This window comes from Neomonachus schauinslandi, chromosome 11 (assembly GCF_002201575.2).
Source record: "Neomonachus schauinslandi chromosome 11, ASM220157v2, whole genome shotgun sequence".
In the NCBI taxonomy this organism is placed as follows: Eukaryota; Metazoa; Chordata; class Mammalia; order Carnivora; family Phocidae; genus Neomonachus; species Neomonachus schauinslandi.
In genome coordinates this window covers 23,221,901-23,239,070 of record NC_058413.1, presented here as the reverse complement: position 1 = coordinate 23,239,070, position 17,170 = coordinate 23,221,901, and positions in this window count along the sequence as shown.

Sequence of the window (17,170 nt, the reverse complement as noted above, 5' to 3'; positions counted from 1 at the left end):
TATTTATTTATTTATTTATTTATTTATTTATTTATTTATTTATTTATCAGAGAGAGAGAGAGCATGAGCAGGGAGAGCATCAGGCAGAGGGAGAAGCAGGCTCCCCGCTGAGAGCCCAATGCATGACTCAATCCCAGGACCCTGGGATCATGACTTGAGCTGAAGGCAGATGCTTAACCCACTGAGCAACCCAGGCATCTCCTTAAGGTACTTTAAATAGATTACCTCTCTTCACTAGTTCTCCTTTACATATATTTAAAATGAGTGGCTAAGATGTAAGATTCTGCATATTTCCATTTAACTTTTTTATGGAGCTCCACATGGTGTTGACACAGACAACTTAAAAATTTGCTAGACTTGCTTTAATGGAACTTTATTCTGTTGATTAAGCTTTTGGTGACCTTGTCATGACCCTGACATAAACATATTTTACTTCCAAATTTTTAGATCACTATTTAACCTATTTAACCAATCATTCAATTTACCCATGCCTATATCATTGGCCACTTACACAGAAAGCTATTTGACTATATAACATGTTATATAGACAAGATATAGGTCTTTAAGGAAGACTATACTAAATGAGCAAGACCAGTGTTTGATTTGAATATTTCTAAAATCTCAGCTGACCAAAAAAAAAAATCTCCTCTGATCAGCTATCAGAGATATCCTTTGAGACTACAATTTTATTTCCCCAGTTCTCTGTTTTATTAAGGTTGGTCCCTTGAGAACAGGAACAGGACAAGTTAGTAGCAACCTTAGGTTGTTTAGCATATCCAGCGCTTTCACACAGGCTTCCCCTGGTCTGAGGATTAGGTCTTCGGGGATGATTCATTCCTTCCTTCTGTCTTTAAGGCAGGCAGGCTGCACCTGGGTAGCTGCAACCCCCCCAGGATAATCACATCCAACCATTTGTATCCTCATTACTTTACCCACTGTGTTGTATAAATGCCATTTTCTATGTGTTCCATGAAATGGAAACTTTGGAGAAACACAACCTTGGCAAATTAGAGTCATTGAAATATATTTCATCTTATGACCCTTTCCTCTTGCCTCAGTTTTTCCTTTTGACTTCTCAAATTTTACATAGCTAACACTTCATTACTACTCCCTAACGGAATGTCTTAAATCTGTCAGGATGGTGTTTTGTGATGCCTTTCCTCTTTGACCAGACATGGACCTCTCTTTCTTCCTTCAGATTTCACTAATTTTTCAGAGCTTTTTCAAGTCCAAGTCCTTCCCAATTACTTTAGCCCTATACTGTGTTACCCTGTTTCTTTGCCTGAACTCTAAGCTGTTTTTAGGGCTCTTCCTGTTTGCCTAACACAATGTTGGTTACTTAATGAAAGAAATCAGCATATCTTCAAATGACACAGAAATATGCTAATTCAGTATTTTCCCATAGTGTACATCACAGCGCTGGTCACATAGTAACATCTTAATTAAATACTTATTTTAAGTATTCTGGCTAATAAAGCACAGAACCAGTCCCTGATGAAAACAGACAATTGTATTAGAAAGATTAAAATGGGTAAAGGGAGGAAAGAAGTTTCTTAAGAGAGGTGTGATCCTTTAGAAGGCAGATATGCATGAGGCACATAAAGATGGATACCAAGAAACAATCCGAATATACTAAGAAATGACCAGAACATGGAAGATAAAACACATGAAAGAAACCAACTCATTATTAAATTTCAAGTGGGCCTAAGCATTCTCAGTGAGGATTTATATTTCTTTGAAGTGTTTGTATCAAATATGGTCTTTGTATCAAATATAACAAAGGTAGTTCTTTGACTATTATCTCAAGAATATGTATTATTTCCGGGCTCCTGGGTGGCTCAGATGATTAAGCGTCTGCCTTAGACTCAGGTCATGGTCCCAGGGTTCTGGGATCAAGTCCCGCATCGGGCTCCCTGCTCCACGGAGAGCCTGCTTCTCCCTCTCCCACTCCCCTTGCTTGTGCTTTCTCTCTCTCTGTCAAATAAAAAATAAAATCTTAAAAAAAAAAAAAGAATATGTATTATTTCCACAATTCAGTAAGACTCTATATGTGTTCATTGGGTAACTACTCTGAGCCAGATTGCAATATTCAAAGTACAATCATTAAGAAGACATAATTATTGATATCCATAAAATATTACTTACCAGAATGTTCATGGAGCATTATTTTACATAATAAAAATAATTAACTGCCCAAAACAAAAGAAAATAATAAATAATATAATATTTAATGATAAAACATTAGAAATAGATTATATTATAGTACTTATGAATTAGTTTATAAATATAAATGTATTAATATGCTATGTTGAATATTGTACAAATAACAATACATTGATATTCAGACAACAAAAATATGTTTGAGAATATTTAATAATATTCTCTATGTATTATTAAATTAATATATCCATTTGACTCACATTTATACTAAAGGCAAGGGCAGGATATTGTTTGATCTTGTTTTCAATGAAAAGATCTGACAAAGATTTTTCAGAGATTAGATGACAAGAGAAAACCAGAGGAAAGAAATGAGATAATTCTTGGCAACTTGCAAGAGAACATTTTTTGTCATTCAGAGTATTTTTTTTCTTTTTAAAGTTTATTACAAGGCAAGGCATTTCTCAAGATTAATATTTTGTCAGATGTTAGTCTGTTTGTGTGTGTGGGAGAGGAAAAAAGTAACATCTGGGATACATTTCTATAAGGAAATGATGCCCAGTCATAAAATGACAAACAGTATTAATAGAGAATTATACTTTCTCATCTATAGATGACCTTTAAAGAGAATTGTAGTTATTATCTTACAATATTCCTTCATTTATTAGCTGTCCCTTTCCTAAGTTCCCTTGCTATTATATAGCAGAAATATAGATACATGGCATAAAAAGTAGAGAAATATGATTTAACCATTATAATGGCTCAAGGCTCTCCAGTTTATTTCAATTTTTTCTCATTATATGAGGGGGGTTGAAGCTGATGGTGGCTGCTAGGCCAGGCACTTTAGGAGAGAAATCCAGACAACTTTATCTCTGACCATTAAATTAGACATAAAGGGCATTTTATTTTTCAGACTTGGTGGAAGTTCATTAAAGTGATTGGATAGGTTTGTAGGATTGCATCCTGAGATATTATTGTTAGGGAAGTCATCTAGGCCATAAGTGAGATGAATGATTTGGATAGTAAAAAATGATAAGACAGCCTCATTTTTTCTCCTATTTACCTACATCTCCACTATAAAATATTAAAAAGAAAAAAGACTATTAAGATGGCTGATGAGTTGAGCTTCCAAAAAAAAAAAAAAGATTCTTGTTATGTAACCATGATTAAAAGTTCAGAAATGAACCAGTGTAAATCTCTTGATGGAAGAAAAATATAATTTACTTTTATTTTTTCCTATTGAATATTGACTGAGAATTTATGTGCAAGTTCTCAGCACTCTGGAGGTTGCAGAGATAAGCTTTTACTTCTCATTTACTCTGACCCTTTCTTCATTAGGGTCAAAGAAGTTTCAAATCACTATCTGGTATAATGTTATTAGTGACTTTTTCATTTTACTCTCTTTTTTTTTTTACTTCTTCTGTCCCTAATTACTTTCAAATTCTGTAATTTTTAAAAATTCTTCCTCAAGAACAGTTATTTTCAGAAAAGTAGCAATATTGCAGTCACTGCTAAATTAACAGAAAAAAATGCAATTTTATGTTCATCTCAGCTGGAGTTTGAAAAATCACCTTATATTTAGTGGAAATAGACAAAATTCGGTCTGAATACGTAGGAGAGAATATGTGGTGAACCCCTGGGCAATTTTCCCCATCATTCCGTTTCACAAGTTAGCTTACCAGAATTGTGAGAACTTTAAGAAAAAGGGAAGAGTATAGGTCATATACTATGTACAAGTCGTTTTATCAGAAGTTTCCTTTAAATCACTGTGATGATAGTAAGTTGACTCAAAGGGGCCAAACACATGCTCCAGTTACACAGTTAAATGGGAACTGGAGCTTGAACTCAGGTCTTTGAATTACAGGACAGGTTTCCCCCCATAACATAAGCCATGAATCCCCATTAAAACATCTCTCATCTTTTATTACCTCTTTTAATTTTGGTCAACTTAGAGATTTTAATTTCTTTTCTAATTTAATTGAGGATCTTTCTCGGCCAAAGGTAGATTTTTTGTGTATATGTGACATTAGTGTTAAGATCTTAGCTTCATTATAATGGGACATACCAATTCAGAAATAACTAAACCATTCCAAAAGAAAAGCCTATATAGGATCATATCAAATAAATTTCAAATGTAGATTTTAGAATAATTATTTAAAGGAATTCAAAATGTAATTGGTCCAGATCCTACCCTGTTACAACTTTGCAGTGAATAAATCTTATTGTTTTGTCATTTTTAATTTTCATGTGAATTTTCTTCTTGAGGCAATTGTAAGTTCAATAAATTATATAAATGTTTTCTCAAGAGTTGCTTTCCTGTACCAAGGATTCTGGAATGTATGGGGGAAAATGGCAGAAAAATTTGCTAAAGCAATGTTGAATGACTGTAAGCCACTCTTTTGGGCTGGACAGGAGATACACATTTTTCTGAGTCATTAGTGGAGCATTTCTGTCCATCCTACTGAGCATTTTATCAAGAACACTCATCCCTGTCATTTTGCAAAGACATTTTCTTAAATCCCTTGTACACAGTTTATTTGTTCTCACAGCAACTCTACCTGTGAACTGTCGAATGCAGGTGTTTTCAAGGTGCATAAGTGGGCCACCACCATCACCATCTCCTGAGAACTTATCATAGATGCCAATTCTCAGGCCCCATTTTAGCTATGCTGAATCACAAACTCTGTGTTTAACAGGCCCTCCAGCTGATTCTTACACACATGAACATGTGAGAACCACAGACCTACGGAAGAAAATCACTCAGCTGGTTCAAGTTCTGAATTCTTACAATTTGAATGATAAGTAGGAGAAAAAAAAAAAGAAAGATGAGTAGGTATTGACCAAGTAAAGAGCAGAGAAAGCCTGTTCCAGGCTTAGAGTACACCACAAGCAAAGCCTTCGACTTGGAAAGGAGCTTGGCGTATTGAAAAGTTTTTTTTTTAAATGCTAAAAGAGATCAAATGAGTGACAATGGATATGGTACCAGTGAGGTTGAAGAAGAAGAGAAGGGGCAGATCATACAGATGTGCAGGGGAGGTATTAAAGCAAAGAATATTTTATTGAGATGGTGTAGTGTTTCTCTACAATCCAGTCAATGTCCCATTATACTCCATTTTGCCACCGAGACTTATCTAAACATTTCTAGGGAAAGATAAACTCAGATCTCTGGTGAGCTGAAGGGAGGTAAGGTGGTGGTATTGTGTTGTGTTTGTATGAAGTGGGGGGTGACATCACACCCTTCGAAACACATGCCTTTCCATCTGTGCATGATATAGGCTGGCTGTCTATATTATTTGTTAAGTGTAAGTAACAGCAGCCCTAGTGTTCATTTTCTACCCCTAAATGGAGCCAGGAAATTCTATCTGAAAGTGCTCTTCATTTTTACTCGCCTCTGCTTTATTAGTTCTGAAGTTTCACATCTACCAGCTCAGAAGGATGATGGATGAAAATGAAGGGAAATGTGACTGTTCTGGATGCTGTGGTTTTCTCCTCTGACACTCAGTCATTCCAAGTAATACACAAGTGAGAAACTGTGGTCCAGAGTGGACTATGACAAACTCATGTTAAAGTAATTGGTTATAGGTAAATCTGGGACTTGACTGTCCACCCTCTAGTTCCTAGTTAGTAGCTATCTGTAAGCACACAATATTTTCTATGCCAAATAGCGTAGGAGGCAGAATTCCCACCTCAGTTAAAACAATAGAATAAAAATGAGCAAAATCTTGCTGGAAAATTATATGGGACTATATAGTAATGTATGTCACTATGATAATGGATTTTTTTTGTTCTGTAAACTCAGTGGGTGGAATATTATACAGCAGATAAAAGGAAAATCAGATCCAAATGTATCAACATGAATAGATCTCAAAATAAAGAGGTAAGTGAAAAAAGTAAGCTGTATAATGATACTTCCATATGTTCATTTTTTTTCCATATGTTCATTTTAAGTAAGATGTAAAAGACAATATTATTACACTTATTTATAGATGAAAATACATTAAAAAGGTAGGAGGGATGCATGCAGACTTCACAATAGTGATGGTTCCGGAGAGGGAAGAAAGGAATTATATTTGGAAGAATTATGAGAGAGACTTTGACTGAACCTATATTTTATTTCCCTAAAAATATCTGAAGCCAACATAATAGGATGTCAACCTTTGCTAATTTTTGTTGGAGGATAAAAAGATGTATGCTCTATTTGTCTCTGTAACTTCCATTTGTCATGTAATAATTTCTTATGTTTGAAAATGAAGGTAAAATGTGGAATAAATTCCAAGACAAGGAATACGAATGAAGCTGTTCTTGTAGTAGGGGCTTTGTGATAAGGTTTAGTACTTCGCAGATGTGAGCAGTGAATAGAAATGATTTGAAGCAACATGGAGCCTAGAGGCTTATCTGGCATCTGTCTGTAGTGAAAGCCTGGGTTATGTTGCATTTTATCTTCTCCCCTAATATCAAGGCGTGGTTAGACTGGAATCTCTGAGAGATTTGGATTTTGGATGGGTTTACTTACTCTCTTTTTTTTTTTTTTAAAGATTTTATTTATTTATTTGACAGAGAGAGAGAGAGCAGGAACACAAGCAGGAGGAGTGGGAGAGGGAGAAGCAGGCTTCCCGAGGAGCAGGGAGCCTGATGAGGGGCTCGATCCCAGGACCCTGGGATTATGACCTGGGCCGAAGGCAGGCGCTTAACGACTGAGCCACCCAGGCACCCCGGGTTTACTTACTCTCTTGATAGATTATGTGTTCACCTGTGTTTGGAGCTATTTAATCACCATTTCAGAGGAAAAGGCATACATTTCTAGACAGAGCCTTTTATAATGGTCAGCAGATTCTTGGTCTCCTTTATTTAGCAGATCCCAAGTGAGCTCTTGGATAATTCTATGACTTCTGAATGATAAGAGAGACAACAGTGGTTTTTGACAATTTTAATTTAGGCTTCAACTTCCATCAAGGACAATAAATTGCTTTGTAACCCCTACCCCCCCCCCCAGCACACCCCTCCAGAGACATGCCTCTTAATATCATGTTTACTCCTGTACCCACCACACCTAGACTATTCCCATCTCATAGTAGGCAGTAAATAACTACTATTCATGGAAATAAGTCGTCAACCCATGCAACATTGTATTACTGCCATTTGTCTCATCCTGATGACATTGTCCCCATTTGAGAGATAAATAATGATTTTGTAGGTTTAAATATGTTTGGGATTTAAAGGCCTTTTTGGATCTAAAATTCTCAATTATTGAATTATCAAAAAGCTTGAATCAATATGTTCCTCCAACATCTAAGCCTGGAAAGACACTGGCAAAAAATAGAGACTTTGTCTCAACCTTTCTTGGGAACTAGGGCAATTCTAGCTAGGTCTAGAGCAGTAATGAAATAACCTAGCCTCCATTTACTCATTGCTACTCATTGCAAAACAGAGTTTATTCTAGCAGTGATTCCAAAAGGGTCATTAACAGCCACGATATGCAAATAAAACAGATTGTTCTTTTTAAGATGGAATCCTATGCTGAAATTATGGGCCCTTTGCAGGCAGAGAAAAGGGAGAAACAAAAAGACTGTAGAGAATTTTATAATCTTGTCATCTCACTTTTTCATACATCATTACTTTTGTACCTCGTGTATGGTTCTTAACTATTATCTTCGTCTTGATATTTATGTCCAAATTAGCATCTGGACTAAGTGTGAAGAATAAATATTATATATTATAAAATGAATAAAATACCTATGAAATGCATACTGTTTCCTAGGAGCTTGGGGTAAATCAGTAAACAAAACCATTATGGTTGCTCTACACATGGAATTTAGAGGAGTCACATTGAAGTGATGAGGACTGAATCTTGGTACATCCTTGGAAAGGGTAGTATTTAAAAATATATTTTTTAAAGATTTTACTTTTAAGTAATGTCCACTCCCAAGTAGGGATCGAACTCATAGCCCCAAGATCAAGAGTCACATGTTCTTCATGAACCAGCCAGGTGCCCCCCAAAATACTTTTCTCTGTATCCCTCTAGTCGATGCTATTGATGCACATCCTTTCGGCACTCACCTCTCTCCCCTCTAAAGGAGTTTGACTCTGTAAACACCTGTGACTCTGTGTGCCTGAGAACTCTTTTTTTCTGGTCAAAGGGAGCACCATAGGCCAGCGTAAATGACAGGCTAGGAGTTCCAGACAGTTATTGCCCAAGTGAGCAACCTTTAGCCCATGATAGATGGAGAGTACTGGATAAATATCCCAGCTTCCTTACTCCTCATTTTGGATAACTTTAAGGTGTGTTCTACTTTGTCTTCCAGATTTCTACGGTGGCATTTTGTTCCATTTATCCAAAGTCTGATGGTTTGATAACACATCCTTTATCGGTCTCTTTCCTCACCTCCCTTCTCCCCTTCCCTGGCTTTATTTCCAGGCATTGCCTCCCAGATTATTATTTACACTCCAATTTGTGTCTTAGGATCTGCTTCTTAGGTACCCCAACAAGACAGCCAGATACAAGGTAAATGGGCTTAGTATTTCTTAAATAGCCTCTATGACATACACTGGACTAACACTTCACTTGATTTCAATTATTCCTCATAAAAACCATGCAACCCAGTAATTATACCTCATTTCATAGATGGTAAAAGTGAGAGTGAGATAATAAGTAACTCGCTAAAGTTACTATGATTCATAAGTAGTAAGTGGTTGTTGAATACCATTTAGATTCCAGTTCCCATGCTCTTTCTACTACATTAAGTTGCTTAACTTTGAACTTTGAAGGTAAACATCCCATTAAGAGTCAATTGAGTAAGTCAATAATCTTATTGTATATTAGACTCAGTAGCTTTTTGCCTGATTCTGTGGCTATATTTGACTTGGCTGAAATTAGTGTATACATTTTAAAATAATTCTTTTGTAAGGCATCATTTTTGTAGCCAAATCAGCAGCAAGTGACTCTGTGTGTATGTGTGTGTGTGTGTGTGTGTGTAGATATAGACATAGATATTGTAGGGGAAGAAAAGTAATTTTCTATCTTTCTTAGTTCTTAGCTGAGACCCTGGTAATAAAAGACAGATTAACAAGAGAAAAACAATCAGGAGTTGATTAACATGTATACCTCATATAACATAGGAGATGCTTAGGGAAAAATGAGTAACTCTCCAAGATGACTTAAATTCCATCCTTTTTTTTTTTTTAAGATTATTTATTTATTTGCTTGTCAAAGAGAGAGAGAGCACAAGCTGGGGGAGCAGCAGGCAGAGGGAGAAGCAGGCTCCCCACTGAGCAAGGAGCCTGATGCGGGACTCGATCCCTGGACCCTGTGATCATGACCTGAGCCGAAGGCAGACACTTAATGGACTGAGCCACCCAGGCATCCCTAAATTCCATCTTAATAGGGAAAGGGGGAGGCAGATATAGGCCCCTTAGGGGAGAGTAAATGATTTTTGGGAATGACGAATGGGACCTTAGAAGAATGGATGGGAGATACGGTAATCTGTGACAAAAACTTTTTCTGGGTGGGTTATGGAACTCTAGTCTCCTGTGGTAAAACTCAATCTCCCCTGATTGATGAAACTCCTGGGGAGGGGGTTTATGACCACTGAGTGTCTTTTGAAGGACCTGTATTTAGGCCAATAAGGGGAGTTCAGAGATAACATCTCCTTGCATTTGCTATTTTTCAAGTGCCTATACTTCAAAACAATCAATACACCAAGGCCACATATTTTGGGGGGGGCAGACTCTGCCACCCTTCAGTATCTTCCTCTCTTGAGACATGCTATTTTTTTTTCTTTCTTTCTTTTCTTTTTTTTTTGATAGGAAGTTTTAGACATAGCCATTCTCTAGCTTAATTTTCTTGTTAGCTTGAAGGTCTTTATAATTGTCACTGCAAGCATGTATCCAGTTAATTTAAATCTCATTTAAGCCCGTTATGGTTTTCTACCCATAGGCTCTGAGATGATCCTATGTGTTTTTTCCCTAAAACCACTACAGTGTGTCCCACTAGCTCACTCCTTCTGATGTGTCTCAGCTCAGGCTTGAATCCCGTGGGGTCTGAGCCGCCCTCCCAATGGTGAGTCTAAGACAGAAGGTCGGAGCTGCCTTCTCATGATTTCATCTGAATTGCAAAGCACTGGCTTGTGGCCCCGTTTATAATTCCAGCTTTAGAAACTGCTTCTTAGGACTAAAAAAAGACTTTTTTAAAGGATGCAGCAAAAAGGATGACTATGTTAACCAAAAGCTGAAAAACATGTGTTAAGCAACTTGATTGGATACTCATGTGAACTCAGACTTTCAACCAGGGTGTCCTGCCACTCACACAAGATTTTCTATTGGGTCTCAGGTTGCCAGGGAGACAGAGGCAACAGTGGGATAGTGAGAACATGAGGTCTTTTGAGTGATATGGATTTAAACTCAAATATTGACTTTATAATAATATAATGTATATATCATATCATGTATCATATATATGATAACTGGCACTTTGGGCACATAGTGGGGTCTCAAAAATGTTAAATGTTATCTGAAGTCCTTTTTTTTTTTTTAAGATTTTATTTATTTATTTGACAGCGAGAAAGAGTAAGATGAGCATGGGGGGCAGAGGGGGGGATGGGAGCAGAGGGAGAGGGATAAGCAGACTCAGAGGCTGAGCTCAGAGCCTGACATAGGGCTCAATTTCACGACCCTGAGATTATTACCTGAGCCCCAAAATCAAGAGTCGGACACTCAACTGACAGAACCACCCGGGCACCCCAGAACTCCTGTTTCCTAACTTAAGGTTTACAGGCCTCAGTTTCTGCATCTGTAGGTTGGGGATTATACCTACTCCACAGGGTTGTTATGAGTGCTAAACAAACCCACATCTATAATTTTGGAGCAATGTCTGGCATTAAGTAAAGTGAATTTGATAGTAAACACATATTGATCTACTATTCCATTTGGATTTCTAATTAGACCTTATTTATTTATCCACCCTTCTCTTAACCCCTGCATAGATCTACTCATTCTTTACAGTTAGTGTCCCAAGTACATGCTATACTCATCCACTTCTCCACACTTTTGCTTATGATATGTCTCCATCAAAATGCCTTTTTTTTTTTTTTCCATTCCTTTTTGGCCACTTAAATATTACTCATCATTCCGGGACAAATTCAAGTCACTTCACGAAGCCTTCCCCAGTGACTTCCATGTTCTCTTTCTCTGATCTGTTTCACTTATTAGGCATTAATTTAATTAAGGGCATTACTATATCATATTTGAAATTCTTTATCATTCTAGGTCTATTTCTTGTATTTAAATCTCTCCTCGGAAACATTATAGACTCAGGGGCACCTGACTGGCTAGGGGTACCTGGCTGGCTCAGTTGGTAGAGCGTACAACTCTTGATCTCGGGGCTGAGTTTGAGCCCCACATCGGGTACAGAGATTACTTAAAAATAAAAAATTAAAAAAAAACAAAAAACATTAAAGACTTTTTGGGGAAGTGACCATATATCAATATTTTTCTTTCTCTAGAGTCATTTCCTAACATAATAGTTGCTCAAATAGTACTATATAACTTAATTTATATGTAAATAATCTTCTAACTGTTTACCTGTTTCTGGTCTCTCTCCAATCTAACACCTTTGTAGAGAGACCCAAAAAGGTCTCTCTAGATATCAGTTGTCCTTTGGGTCCACAATTGCCCCTGCTTGAGAAGCACTGTCAAATACTCTGTTGTTTGGACTACTGTATTCCACATTCCTTTCAATATTTAGGATCAAAACATAGCAGTAATTTTGAATAAGAAACTTATTCTAAGTGCTACTCTTGTTAGTGTCATCCTTCCTATTCATAAGCTTATGTTGATTCCCCATAACATTTAGAGTAAACATCAAGTTTTAAAGCCAGATGTTCAAAATATCCTACAACTTTGACCTTATCTAGCTCTCTATATCTTTTTTTAACTACTGTTATCCCAGACAAGGTTTTTTTTTCTTGCTCAACTCATAAAAATGCTTCTTCTTATTTATGTGCCATTGATCATGTACCAACTACCTACACAATTTCTTTTCTTTATTTTCCAATGATCTAATCCCTCTCTTTTTTATTATTAAGACTTACCATACTGTTTCTGCTCACAAGGTCTTTCTTTCTTAATGCCAATAAGAGTTTTAATGTCTTTACAACTCACTTGATGCTTAGCCTCATTACCATCATCATCTTTATTATCAAGATATTCATTGAGCACTAATACATGCCAGAAACTGATAAAACACTTCAGGTTGTGTCATATAATTGTATTTCCCATCCTGTTTCTACCTTGTATTTAAACTTGACTCTAGGTGTCTTAAAGTCAGAGGTCATATTTTACGCTTTCAGAATTACCAAATGTCGAACATGTTTTAGGTTTTCAATTGTAATTGAAATTGTAGTTACTGTTGTAATTAATGATCATATATTCATATTTATTTAATGGATGTTTATTAATTGAAAACATTTATGATTCTCCCATTCATAAAGTAATAAGTCCCTTCATGTGTTTATAAAATGTTTATAAAATGCCTTAAAGAAGATCAAATTATAGTCATTGAAATTTTTGTCACAAAATTAATTTCTTCATACATGCATATGTTCATCAAATACAGTATATTTGGTGTCTACTATGTGTAGTAGTTATGTGTAGATCTGTGAAGAATATGTGCATAAACAGTTACAAATAGTTACAGACTAATTTGTGATGATGGTCAACTGAACCAGGTTTAATGTGACTCAGTACAATTGAAGGGAAATAGGAGGGTTAGCTTTGGAAGACTTGCAGAAACTGATGTGTGAGCAGAAAAATAGAGTCCAAAATTGTCTTAGGAAAGAAGATATTTTAGCTCGCAATGTGTAAAGGCAGGAAATATTGACAAGGCATAAGATATTTGATGACAAAATATGTTACCCCAAAATATGCCACTTTGACATAAAAGTTATTTCGAGCTAAAGGCACTTTAAAAAGGAGCAGATGCAAGAAGGGGCACTCTGACCCTTCCTGTTTTTCTTCTTGAAAGCAGGAGATAAAACTCCCATATGGAGGCACCTGGGGGGCACAGTCGGTTGGATGTCTGACTCTTGGTTTCAGCTGGGTTCTTGATCTTCGGTGTGGGATCCAGCCCTGTTTGGGCTCTGTGGTCAGTGGGGAGCCTGCTTGGGACTCTCCTGGTCCCTTTGCCCCTCCTCTCCCCTCCCCCCCACACTCGCACTCTCTCTTCTCTCTCTAATAGAAATAAATAAATCTTAAAAACAAAACAAACAAAAAAAACAACTCCCATATGGAAGATGTCCTCCTTATACTGGGAAGGCAGTAACATTCTTACTATCAAGGATAGGAATGGGAAGCCCAGAGAAATTTGTACAAACAGACCTTGTAGAAATAATTCTTAACTTCCTTTACCCTCCCCACAGTTTAGCTGCTTTTTTTACAACTGCCTCTGCTTGTTCAATTCAATGTAAAAGTATTTAAGTTTTGGCATTTCTTTGGGTCTCCAGATCCTTCTGAGGGCTCCTGTGTCACATAAAAATTGTATTACATAAATCTGTTCTTTTTCTCCTGTTAATTTGTTCTATGTCAATTTAATTTTCAGCCCCAGCCAAAGACTCTAAGAGATAGAACTTTGCCTCCTTTCCAGTAAAGAACTAAAGAAAAAAAAATTGTGATTAGGACATAAATAAGAGAAAAAAGGAGAGATTTAAGTTAGGAGAAATTATGTGAAATGATTTTGTAAAGGTTCTTTTAGGCAGGGCAACAGTATGGACTTTTATATTGGAAAAATAGCATTTTTAGATTGATATTTTAGAAAGATAGTATCTGATATTTTTCACTGTGAAGATGAATGTACCTATTATAAAATTTTGTTTAGGCAGAGGTATTGTTCAATTAATGCCCTTATTTGTTAATTTATTTAGAAATGTGATTTTACAGTCTTCAAAGCATAATCAAGTTCAGAATTTCTTGTATGCCCTTTGGTGTAAATTTGATACTGTTAGATGTGTTTTTCTCTTGAAGAATCCTTTTGCTCCATGTAGATATAAACCATTATGTAGCATCAACAATGCATTTTTCAAAATTCACTTTTCAAGAGTAAGATGCCAGCTTTAATTAAATTAGTTTTTCACAGATGGGATGTCCAGGATTTAAATTACCAGCTGGTAAGCAGTAAGTATTTGGCCCAATGTATGGATGAACTCAGATCTCCTGAAACCATGTGGTTAATCCCCAAAGATTTTATTTATTCTTTTCAGCAAAAAACAACCAAAACAAAACAAAACGAAAATTCATTCCCAAATTCCTCATAACTTGAATCTACTAGAATACTTTATTTATTTATTTATTTATTTATTTTTGCTGGATTTCAAAATAGCACCCATTTTGTGTGGGTCTGTAGATCAAACCTTATATTCTTAAGGTATTACTGGGTTTCTCAACCTGGGTTAGATCATCTTGAGCCAGGTAATTCTTTGTTGTAGGGTAAGTCATATGTGCTGTGGAATGTTTAACAGCATCCCTGGTCTCTACTCAGTAGATCTCAGTAGAACCTCCCTAGTAGTTGATGTAGAAATGGTGGGACCATTCCCACCAATGGTCCCACCAATGGTGGACCATTCAGAGTGAATGGTCAAGACAGAATTCTTGAGATTCCATGCAAGAAGGTCATTTTATTAAAGCATGGGGACAGGACCCATGGCTAGAAAGAGCTGCACTGGGATTATGAGTGACTGATTATATCCTTCTAAGTGGGTAGGGGAGTAGGGATAGCATAAGTCTCTAAGGAATTTTAGAAGCAAGGTTTCCAGGACCTTGAGGGGGCTAGCTATTGTTAAGAAAAGGTCATTTATTACTGTCTAATAAAACCTTAGTCAAGAGACCCTTCAGATGTATATCAGTGGGCCGTATGCTTAGAGGATGATTGCTAATATGTATTTAGTGGGGGAAGTGGGGGGGTAGGGTGTGTAGAGATAAAGGAAGTTTCTAAAGGAATTTTTTTTTAATTCAATTAATTAACATAGTGTATTATTAGTTTCAGAGGTAGAGTTCAGTGATTCATCAGTCCTATATAACACCCAGTGCTCATTACATCACGTGCCCTCCTTAATGTCCATTCACCCAGTTACCCCATCCCTGCTCCCCCCACCCCCAGCAACCGTTGGTTTGTTTCCTATGAATAAGAGTCTCTTATGGTTTATCTCCCTCTCTGATTTCATCTTGTTTTATTTTTCCCTCCATTCCCCTATACTCCTCTGTTTTGTTTCTTAAATTCCACATATGAGTGAAATCATATCTTTGTCTTTCTTTGATTGACTTATCTCACTTAGCATAATACCCTCTAGTTCCATCCATGTTGTTCCAAATGGCAAGATTTCTTTCCTTTTTTTTTGATGGCTGAGTAATATTCCATTGTGTGTGTGTGTGTGTGTGTGTGTGTGTGTGTGTGTATGTGTGTATATATATATATGCCACATCTTCTTTATCCATTCATCTGTTGATGGACATCTGGGCTCTTTCCACAGTTTGGCTATTGTGGACATTGCTGCTGTGAACACTGGGGTGCATGTGTGCCTTCTCTTGACTACATCTGTATCTTTGGGATAAATACCCAGTAGTGCAATTGCTCTGTTGTAGGGTAGCTCTATTTTCAACTTTTTGAGGAACCTCCATACTGTTTTCCAGAGTGGCTGCACAGCTTGCATTCCCACCAACAATGTAAGAGAGGTCCCCTTTCTCCCCATCCTCGCCAACATCTGTTATTTCCTGACTTGTTAATTTTAGCTTTTCTGACTGGTTTGAGGTGGTATCTCATTGTGGTTTTGATTTGTATTCTCTGATGCCAAGTGATGTTGAACACTTTTTCATGTGTCTGTTAGCCATTTATATGTCTTGTTTGGTGAAATATCTGTTCATGTCTTCTGCCCATTACTTGATTGGATTACTTGTTCTTTGGCTGTTGAGTTTGATAAGTTCTTTATAGATTTTGGATACTAGCCCTTTATCTGCCAAGACATTTGCAAATATCTTCTCCCATTCTGTCTATTGTCTTTCAGTTTTGTTGGCTGTTTCCTTTGCTGTGCAAAAGCTTTTTATCTTGATCAAGTCCCAAAAGTTCATTTTTGCCTTTGTTTCCCTTCCTTTGGAGAAGTGTCTAGCAAGAAGTTGCTGTGGCCGGGTTTGAAGGGGTTGCTGCCTGTGTTCTCCTCTAGGATTTTGATGGATTCCTGTCTCACATTTAGGTCTTTCATCCATTTTGAGTCTATTTTTGTGTATGGTGTAAAAGAATGTTCCAGTTTCATTTTTCTGCATGTGGCTGTGGCTGTCCAATTTTCCCAACACCATTTGTTGAAGAGATTTTTTCCATTGGATAGTCTTTCCTGCTTTGTTGAAGATTAGTTAAAGACTAATAGAGTTGTGGGTCCGTTTCTGGGCTCTCTATTCTGTTCTCTTGATCTATGTGTCTGTTTTTGTGCCAGTACCATACTGTCTTAATGATTACAGCTTCGTAATAGAGCTTGAAGTCAGGCATTGTGATGCCCCCAGCTTTGGTTTTCTTTTTCATCATTCCTCTGGCTATTAAGAGTCTTTTCTGGTTCCATACAAATTTTAGGATTGTTTGTTCTAGCTCTGTGAAAAATACTGATGGTATTTTGAAAGGGATTGCATTGAATGTATAGATTACTCTAGTTAGCATAGACATTTTAACAATATTTGTTCCTCCAATCCATGAGCATGGAATATTTTTCCATTTCTTTGTGTCTTCCTCAATTTCCTTCATGAGTGTTCTATAGTTTTCAGAGTACGGATCCTTTGCCTCTTTGGTTAGGTTTATTCCTAGGTATCTTTTGGTTTATGGTGCAGTTGTAAATGGGATCAATTCTGTAATTTCTCCTTCTGTCTCATTGTTAGTGAATAGAAATGCCACTGATTTCTGCACATTGATTTTATATCTTGCCACTTTGCTGAATTCCAATATGAGTTCTAGAAATTTTGGGGTGGAGTCTTTTGGGTTTTCCACATA